The sequence below is a fragment of the Accipiter gentilis genome, chromosome 16 (genome assembly GCF_929443795.1).
Source record: "Accipiter gentilis chromosome 16, bAccGen1.1, whole genome shotgun sequence".
Lineage (NCBI taxonomy): Eukaryota > Metazoa > Chordata > Aves > Accipitriformes > Accipitridae > Astur > Astur gentilis.
In genome coordinates this window covers 16,606,372-16,616,569 of record NC_064895.1, presented here as the reverse complement: position 1 = coordinate 16,616,569, position 10,198 = coordinate 16,606,372, and positions in this window count along the sequence as shown.

Here is a 10,198-nt window from a genome sequence, read left to right as displayed (position 1 = left end):
CAGAGAGTTAGATGACAGCTGAGTATGTGTTTTAACTATAACAGTTTGGGACCTATGTTTTTTAATTTCAGTTAAATCCCATTTTTAAGAGCCTTAATAGCATCCCGTCCATAATAAGTGATATATAACTAGGACTAATGTGGTTAAACCGAGAAAAGAAATGTCTTTTCCATAATATATTCCAAATAAATATGCTCTTCTCCCAACCTGCCAACAGTTGTCATGCATTGACAATAAGTATCTCAGTGAAAACTATAATTGCTTATTGGTTTTTTTAGGTATTCAATTACCCTTTCTCAGAAATAAAATGCTAACTATTAGCAAAGTCATAGAAACAAAGTCCTACAAAGCAAAACAAAGCCCAAAATATCCATCAACTCAACAAAGGGAGCAAAGGAATTCAGAGACAACAGAAAGATGAAAGCGATATGAAGGTAAAAGCAGAAGAACATTTTTTTAAAGCATAAAATCTATGTCAGTTCTCTCACCCGTTCACTAGGACTCCTTACTCATGCATACACTTGTGTTAAAAAAGTTTATAGTAAGTCTTCTGTGATAAATCTCATCCTTTAAAAATGTTTCATTAATTTCTCTTCATCATGGGAATACAGGAAATTATCCAGACATTTTACTATGTTGGATTTTCTCTTGAACATGAGCCAGCAATGCGCCCTTGCAGCAAAGAAGGGTAATGGTGTCCTGGGCTGACCTAGGCACTGCCAGCAGGTAGAGGGAGGTGATCCTCCACTTCTACTCAGCACTGGCGAGGCCACACCTGGAGTACTGTTTCAAGTTCCAGACTCCCCAGTACAAGAGAGATATGGACATACTGGAGAGACTCCAACAAAGGGTGACAAAGAGAAGGCTCAGGGGGATCTTATGCATGTGTATAAATACCTGAAGTGACAGTGCAAAGAAGATGGAGCCAGGCTCTTTGCAGCAGTACCCAGTGACAGGACCAGAGGTGGTGGGCACAAACTGAAACACAGAGGTGCTGTCTGAATGTCACAAAACACTTTTTCACTGTAAGGGTGGCTAAGCACTGGCACAGGCTGCCCAGAGAGGTGGTGGAATCTCCAACCTTGAAGATATTCAAAAGCCACCTGGAACTGAGGTAACCAGCTCTAGGTGGCCCCACTGAAGGAGGGGAGTTTGACTATATGACCTCCAGAGGTCCCTTCCGACCTCAACTATTCTGTGATGTTGTGATTTTGGACAGAAGTCTTAAAAATAACAATAAAAACTACCAGGTTTATGCCATTGATACTTAAGTTAAAATTGTGATCTATAGCCTAAACTTCATTGGATTTCTAGGTATAAATCTAGTCTATAAAGCCAGAGTTATATCGCCAGCCAATGGATTAAATATGGTAAATTAACTGCTTAGGAAAAGGAACATCTCTTTTCTGTTCTTGTAACTTATATTAAAAGGATTCTATTCTGCGGCAGGTACACCCCCCCTACCCTGACAGGAAACAAAACTTCTCCGGGCAGGGAGGAAAGGGAAAAAAAAACCCCAAACCAACCCTAGAAGCCACAGGTTGAAAATTGAACTGTCTAATCGAGATGCGCCAGGTACACAGAAGTGTTGACCTTTTGGCCAATGGGGATTAAAATGACCACAGATCAGATTTGACACGGGTATGAACAGGGTCCCACTGGACGACATTTTGAATCAGTCCTCCTCAGAGTAGTGGGTCTGCAGTCGGGGACTCTACCCTTGGGTTGAGATGCCACCCTAGGTAACTCCTGCAGGTTGAGAGTCCTCATTTTTTTAGGTGAGTGATATGTGCATTTTCAGTCATCATTTTAAATCTTAAGGATTCTTAAGTCGGCTCTGTAGTACTAATTCCCCTTACATCATTGAACCTGTGGTTCACAAATGTTATCAGAGTTCTAACTAACTTTTTACTGAACAATAAATCTGAGTTTTAACTCCTGTTGGATTTGATTCTGTGAGCCTCCATAACATGTTCTACTTGAGTTTTTTTAGACACTATACTATATGCAACACTTTGGAAAATAAAAAAATATATATGTGTGTATAGATGCGTGTGTGTGTGTGTTTGAACATTTACACAAGAAATGCGTATCATCCGTCAATGGGCCAGCTAATCCAAATAGTACACTTTATTGTACTTTACTTGTGTGTAATTATATAATGAGAAAAAGTGGCGTTTCACTTTCTTTTCTATACTTGCTCAGAAATTAAGTTCAGTAGATCCTTTGAAATGAAGGATTGAATTTTTTTTAGAGGACATTTAATTTCCTTTTATATGTTTCTAAATGAATGATGTAGATAATTTATATGATGAATCTTCTATTCCCTAGTTTTATAGAGAAACAAAGACAATTTCAACAAATGCAGTTTGTTTTCAACTAAGCCTGTGTCTACAGAGCAGTTATAACTAGGGTATTTTGGGACTGGGAACCCCACAGAATCTTTAAATAAACTACAGTGTGTTAAAAGCATGAAAGTGATAATATAAAAGTAAAGATTCCATCTCAGGAGCTACCATATATACTTCTACTAGTCTCCTACTGTGTATCTTTATTTTAAACATTTGTGGCTGGTGTTAGCTAGACTAAAATAGTATGTGCCTGTACCAGTAATGACCGAAACTCACCATGTCTTTCTCCACACTGTTCCAGACTGCAGTAGCCTACAAGGCCATGATGAGAAGCAGGTTCATAGCTTCATGCTCTTATACAGCTGCAACTGAGTAGCCCTTCTAGCTCCAACAAAGGGGTTGTGCATGTCTGGCACCTTGAAGCTGCATCATGTTCAAGCTGTCATGCTTGAAACGAGACTTTACTAATACATCACGAGGTTGTTGAACTTCTGTATCACCAGTATTTCACTTGACGCTAAAAGGTATTTGAAGCATAAAAGTTATAAGCAGCTACAATAGAGAGAACAACACTGTGATCTGTCTTTCTACTAGGTTTTTTTAGTATATATTTGTAGTATATTTTTTAAAGAATGCGTGAAGATCAAAGAAAGAAGGTAGATGTTTTTCCTTGCAATTATTTCGTCTCAAACAATAACACTTAGCCCCCGTAGTGCTATAAAGGTGTTAAGTTCTACCTCTGCAAATCTGCAGAGGAAATACTTAAACCCTATTTATGGCAAACAAATCCACCAACTTGCTGTTATCAAAATGAGGAGGTCATGCCCTCTTGTTCCCTCTGTTTCTCTCCTCTCTTAGCTGCACCCATTCATTTTGCTAGACCCCTCAAGTGAGCCGGTTAAACTTACATGGCCAGAGGAAAATACACCAGGAAAAGTGTAAGCAGCTATTTTTTTTGTTAGAATGGAACCAAAGTCTTCAGCAAAAGGGAGTTGCTAGGATGTGAAATTCGAGGTGCAGAAAGGAGGTGAGGTGCTGAAACAGTGAGCTGCTAGCTTGGATCAGCTGTTCCTAGGAGCAGCTCCTTTAAGACTGCAGCACATCAAGGCGTGTATTATTTTACTTAATGTTAAGGGCTTAATTAATTATCTATATTAGATCAAATGAATTGCATCCCTGTATCTCAAATCCTGCCTCACTGTCAGACCTAAATGTCCAACTCTGAGACATAGAGACATGTCTTTTCCTATTCAGAAATCACAAACCCAAGTTTGTTCTCTTTATGCCATTTATATCAAAAATTGAACAGTGCCAATCATTCTGCCAAAGCATGTCCTGAAAAGGATCCTTCTTTTCTACAAAGCATCACCTAAAAAGTGGATGCTGGAATTTGAGTTTCTTTTGCTCCTATTTTGGGATATCAACCTCAATCTACTGGCAGCAAACTATTCCTGTGAGGTTGTAGAGAAGACTCATTCCATTCAACTGAAGTTCTGTTAACACTGTGTAGCATAATGGGTAGTCCTTTTGGGTTGGGTTGCAGAACAGCATCTATGCCTCGTTGTTAGTGTACATTTTATGTGGATTTTAGTATTTATTCAATATTACTGTTTTACCTGTTGTCACATACTGGAAACAGTTAAGTGGAGAGTTAGAGAATCCAAACTGTGGCTTAAAAATTATAGGCTTCTTATATATAAACATTGTTTATAATCTGGAAATGTGTGATGAAAGTAAAAAAGTAGAGAGATCTAAGCAGGAATAAAAAGAGAAAACAGAGGGATTTCAGGTAGGAGTGTTCCTTGTGAGACCTTGGTACAATCACAAAGTGGTATCTGGGAAGAGGGAGAAAGAAAAAAAATCACATAATCTATGTTTAACACCATTAAAAAAAAAAACAAAAAAACAAAAAAACCAGGCTTCTCTTTGTAGATAGTGTTCCCTTTGAAGTTTTTCAAGAATTTAAAAAGTATATATTGTGAGCAGTATTGGCATAGGGTAAAGCTCATTATTTGACATACATACCTCCAGAAAGTCAAAGTAGCTCTAAAGCAATAAGTGAACTATTGTCCACTTTTTGTTTGATACTTGTAAGCAACTATATTCTTGAACTGAAACATTATTTGAAGGGAGAGCTAAGCATGGGGTTTTTTAGGCCAAATGACAATTGAAAAAACAGACAAGCTTGCAGGGTTTCAAACCCTTCTTCAAGCTTTTGTATTCTCAGTGTCTTCTTGTAAAAGCCCTACATGTATTCACATGCTGAGTGGTCTTAAACACACAAATATTAGTGAAGAGCACCACTCTACCCATTCATAAGCATTTGCCTGACTAGCAGTTAAATTCAGTATGACAAGGGTCAGATTTTTTTTTTCAGATCCTGTCAACTGCAATATAAAATCAGTTAAGATGGTTAATATTTTTATTTGCTGAGGTAGCCAAAAATGTGTCTATCAATGTGTTTAACCTTGAACTCCATCTAGAATGTATTTAACCTTGAAGTCTTACAAGTGAATCACTGCACTCTTGATGGCCTAATTAGCAACCCATTCAAAATGCCTAAAGTGACCCTTAGGGCAATAGGTTAACATAGTGATTGCTGTCTTTCAGCCTCTTTGGGTAAACTTTAGGAAATGTTTAGTTTATCAGCTCTGTTTGCGTTATCAATTAAACACATACTTTGGCATTGCGATGTAAAATGTCACCCAATTGGTCTGAAAATTGTATTTGGAAATATTTGGAAGAGCAGCCAGTTATTGAATTAGCTAAAGGTCATGTGAGAAACTATGGACTAGGGTATTGTTATTAGGATTTATGTAAAGCTCAATGTAAAGGTCAGGAAATCGCTCATGCAAACAGCTACCAGACACCGCCTGTGTAAGATAAGATAAGATAACCACAATCGTTTACCATTGTGCAAGATAACCGCCAGGTATCCAGGAACCGACAGAAACAGGACAGACAACCCCATATAAGGACATATGAGTAAGGGATTAACTATGAGACAAAGGAGAAAGACTTCTTACTTCGGCCTCAAAGAGACAGACAACGACCCCCTAACAACAACCGAAACATGCGCAGAGTATCTCCACTAACTTCACGAACACGGAAATAAAGGTGTATAAAAAGGGACTGTTTGAACTGCTCAGGACGGCAGTTGGTGGAGCGCAGACTCCCCTGCCGTCCAGCGCTGTATTTGCTCATATTCTACTTGCTATAATTAATAAAATTTTAATTGGATTATGATCCCTTGTGGTCGCAATTTATGACAATTTTGGTGCCGTGACTCGGATAAGGAACGGTGGGCTTCTGTCCTCCGGGGAGGCGCCCCGCGGCAATCCGCGGCCCCGTGACCGACAGCCTACCTCAACCTTACCGACGAACCTAAATTCTAGAATAGTGAGCAAAGGAGAGACCGGTAAAATCCCATAAAAATTCTGTGCACGGGAGTCCGGACGAAGACGCAGGACGCGTAAGTATATTGCGAATTTGTTCGCGGGTTTGCCGTTCGGGCGGGATTGGGTTTCCTGGATTATAACAAATGAGAGGTTCGATATACTGAACCAAGCGAGCGTGGACTCTTAAGTACTGCGTTTCCCATCTCCCGCGAGGGACTGGGCCAGGAACAAGGGGAGCGAGTGAGTGTGTGTGTGTGGATAATCCAGAAGATGGGGGCGAAGGGCAGCAAGCCTTCGACTCCCATGGGAAGGGTACCCACTGTACCTAGGAATACCCCTCTGGCATATATCTTAGACAATTGGAGATATTTCCCTGCAACCCTAAGGAAAGATAAGCAGAAAATGATAGAATATTGTACTAAGATATGGGGAGGGAAGAAGATTTCTAAAAATGTCTTTTGGCCAGTCTATGGGTCAGAAGAGGATTGGGTAAAACAGCAATTAAACCTCTGGGTTAATAATAAAAAACCCCTTAACCCGGAGGAGAGTCAGTATGCGGAAGTGTGGCTAGAAAGACCGGGAGCTAGACTTTACCCACTGAATGAAATAAAAACTAAACAAAAGAAAAAGAAGGAGGAGTTAGACGAAACCCTTCTAACCCCTCCCCCCCCCCGCCCCCGGCAACGGCCGCCGCCTCTCCTCGCGCCGCGGGGCTGTAATGAAAGTCAACTCTGTAAACAGCCAAAGAGAGCGGGGCTTTCTGTGCGACTGCTGTATCGCTATCGATACCAACAATTCAAATGGACTGTGCTACCACAAAGGTTCACAGAGTCACCAAATCTATTTGGACAAACTTTAGAGAAAATTTTACAAGAATTCATTTCTACCCAGAGAAGTCAACTTATTACATTATGTGGATGATCTATTAATAACAAGAGAAACTAAAAAAAAAAGGAACCAAAAAAAAAAAAACCGACTATGAAATTGTAAAACCCCCACAAACTAAAAAGAAAATTCGACAAATATTGGGATTACTAAGATATTGTAAACTATGACTTAAAAACTACAGTGAAAAGGTGAAATTAACTAATAACCAACTTAAATGGTCTACAAAAGATGATTAAAAATTACAGAAAATAAAAAGGGCATTAATACAGACACCTGTATTAAGCCTCACAAAAAAAAAAAAAAAAAAAAGACTCAGAGAAAATAATTTGTCAAATAGAGAGACCCAGAAAACAGCCCTGAGGACTCAGATCACCAAAAGTAACATAGTAATCTTCTTTATGTTCCTATATAATAGTTCTAAGAGTAAAATATGTTACTCTGCTGTAAAACTTCTGTGACAAGGAATTGTGTTTTACCTCTGAATATTTAAAGTTGCCAATAAACTATTCCTGTTAGCAGGTTAATAAGAATATAAACACTACACAGTCCTGTGTTAATACCTAATTGTGTTTATAGGCAAAATTCAAAGACTTTACTAAACTATCTGAAAAGTAATACTAATTTCAAGTTGTTAAAAATGTATAACTTTTAAACTAGTTACTTGCTTCTTACTTGATTTGAAAAAGGACTGTAAGCGATTAAGGTAAAAACCAATTCATATGACTGTTATAGGTTGTCTCACAGGTATTTATAACAGCATCTTTTTCCAAATACTTTGATAGTTGTTGTAATACATATTTTAAAAATATTTCATTAAATTTATTAACTTAAGACAAATGAAAATTTATATATACACAAAACTACTTAACTTGTCAATAATGAATGTGAAACAGTGTGTATTAAAGAGTTACTTATGGAAATATCGAGGTAATCGACTCAGAGGAACACACTTTGTGTCAAAAATTGTTAAAAATCTAACAGAAAGCTTGGATATTAAGTGAGAATACCATACGCCATGGCACCCACAAAGTTCGGGAAAAGTTGAAAGAATAAACGGAGAAATCAAAGGTATTTTGACTAAATTAATGATAGAAACCAAATTATCATGGATTAAGTGCCTACCTATGACACTATTAATTCTAAGAACCAGACCCCGAACAGATTTAAGAATATCAGCATTTAAAATGGTGTATGGGATGCCCTATAGAATTGAAAGTCCACAAACAAATGTTTTGATTCAAGATTGTGTAATTAATGAATATGTTTCACAATTAGCAGAACATCATAACAAGCTTTGGGAACATGGACTGATTGTGCAACGACCTCCGTTGGACTTAAAAATTCACAATTTTAAACCTGGGCACTGGATATTGGTTAAAACGTGGAAAGAAGAAACCCTAAAACCCAATTGGGAGGGACCTTATCTTGTTTTGCTTACAACAGAAACAGCTGTCCGGACTGCTAAACGTGGATGGACTCATGCCAGTCGCATTAAAGGCCCAGTGACAAGACCCCGCTGGAAAGTAATCAGTACTCCAGGTGTAAGTTAAAGCTGCAAAGTGGGAAGCCTATATAAACAGGCAGAAAGCCCGAAACAGCTGTTCTCCTGAAGAATTCCCTTGCTGCCGAGAAGATGGTATACCCCGTGGCTCGAAGCAACCGAGTCGACGGGCGAGGCAGAGGAGGAACAAACTGTGGAGAAAAGAACCAAAACAATGGGACGCAAAAGCAACAATGGTCGAACTTCCCCAGGACTGGTAAAAATAAACTTAAATTGATAAAATTGACAGACACCCTTTTTCCTGGTATACCATTAGCTTGGTTATTAATAATAACCCAAGCAAATGGAAACCCTCATGAACCTATGGCCTGGAAATTATATAATTTACCAGAATCAAAATTAATTCAAACTCAGATTGGTCCAGGAAAGTGGAACTTCTCCGTGCATCTATATTCCCTGATACCTATAGAAGGGGGCCCCCAAGATGCAGCAGTGCTTCAAGTCCAATGCAAGGCATTTTATATATGTCCAGCAAGTAACCCTGGCAAAAGTTATTGTAATTATCCAGGTCATTTTTACTGTGGCTATTGGGGTTGTGAAACTATTGCTTCAAGTTGAAAAACGCAGGGAGATAAATATATAGATGTAACTTGAGGACCCCCAGGCTACACTCCCTCAACACATGATTTTAGTGAAGACCCTATAAAACCCTGTGTCGAAGTGTCCTGTAAAAGAATTGAAATCACCATAAAAAAACCCCAAGATGACACATGGTTAATTGGCCGTATCTGGGGAATTAGATATTGGGAACACGGAACGGATAGGGGAAGTTATTTTAGAATAGTTAAAGAAAAACTTCCTCATGATCCTTTGTCAATAGGACCAAATCTGGTCCTGAATCCACCCACTTCTTCTGAAGAAAAAGTTGCCCCCGTAATTGTTGTAATCCCTTCTCCAGACTCTCTTTCAAAAACAACTAATGATACTGTGACTGAATTCTCCTTATCCAGGGATCTAGAGTTGTCAGAATCCAAAGACCCCTTATGGAATCTAATGCAAGCCTCTTATCGTGCCCTTAATGAAAGCAAACCAAATTTAACTAAGGAATGCTGGTTATGTTATAATGTTAGACCACCATATTTTGAGACAATTGGAAAACTAGGTAAGATTCAATGGTCTAATGGTTCAAACCCACGAGAATGTCCATGGAATGACCAGAAGAATCATACACAAAGAATTACTATTCAATTAGTAACGGGTCAAGGAAAATGTATAGAAACAGTGCCCGAAAAGTATCAGCCTTTGTGCAACCGAACAATCACTAACACCGATATAGAAAAACACAAAAATCAAAATGACAAATAGGCTATCCCGACACCGGGAGCTAAATGGGTTTGTTCAGACATCGGAGTAACGCCTTGCCTATCCCTAAACGTGTTTAATCAATCTCAGTTTTGCGTACAGGTGATCTATCACACCTCTGAGGAGGTGCTACGCCACTTTGAAGGAGACCTGAATAGACAAAAAAGAGAACCAATTACAGTGATAACCCTCGCTACACTGCTGATAGCGGGCGAAGTTGAAATAGGTACAGGCATAGCCTCCCTAGTAAAAGGTCAGGAATTACAAAGTTTGCAAATGGCTGTAGATGAGGATTTAACAAAAATAGAACAATCTATCCAGAATTTAGCCACTTCAGTAAAGTCTTTATCAGAAGTAGTGCTGCAAAATAGAAGAGGATTAAACCTATTGTTCTTAAAAGAAGGACGGTTATATATAACTCTCAATGAAGAATATTGTTCTTTTGCTGACCTTACGGGAGTAGTCCAGAACACTATGTCTGAACTCCGGAAAAGATTAGATCAACGTAAAAAGAATCGTGAAACGGGCAGGTCATAGTATAAAAACTGGTTTAATGTTTCACCTTGGCTAACCACTTTGTTGTCTGTTTTAGCAGGACCGCTTACTATGTTAATTCTAGGACTAATATTTGGGCCTTGTATATTACGCTATATTTTACATTTTATTAAAAAACGGTTTGACATAACTAAATTGCTTAT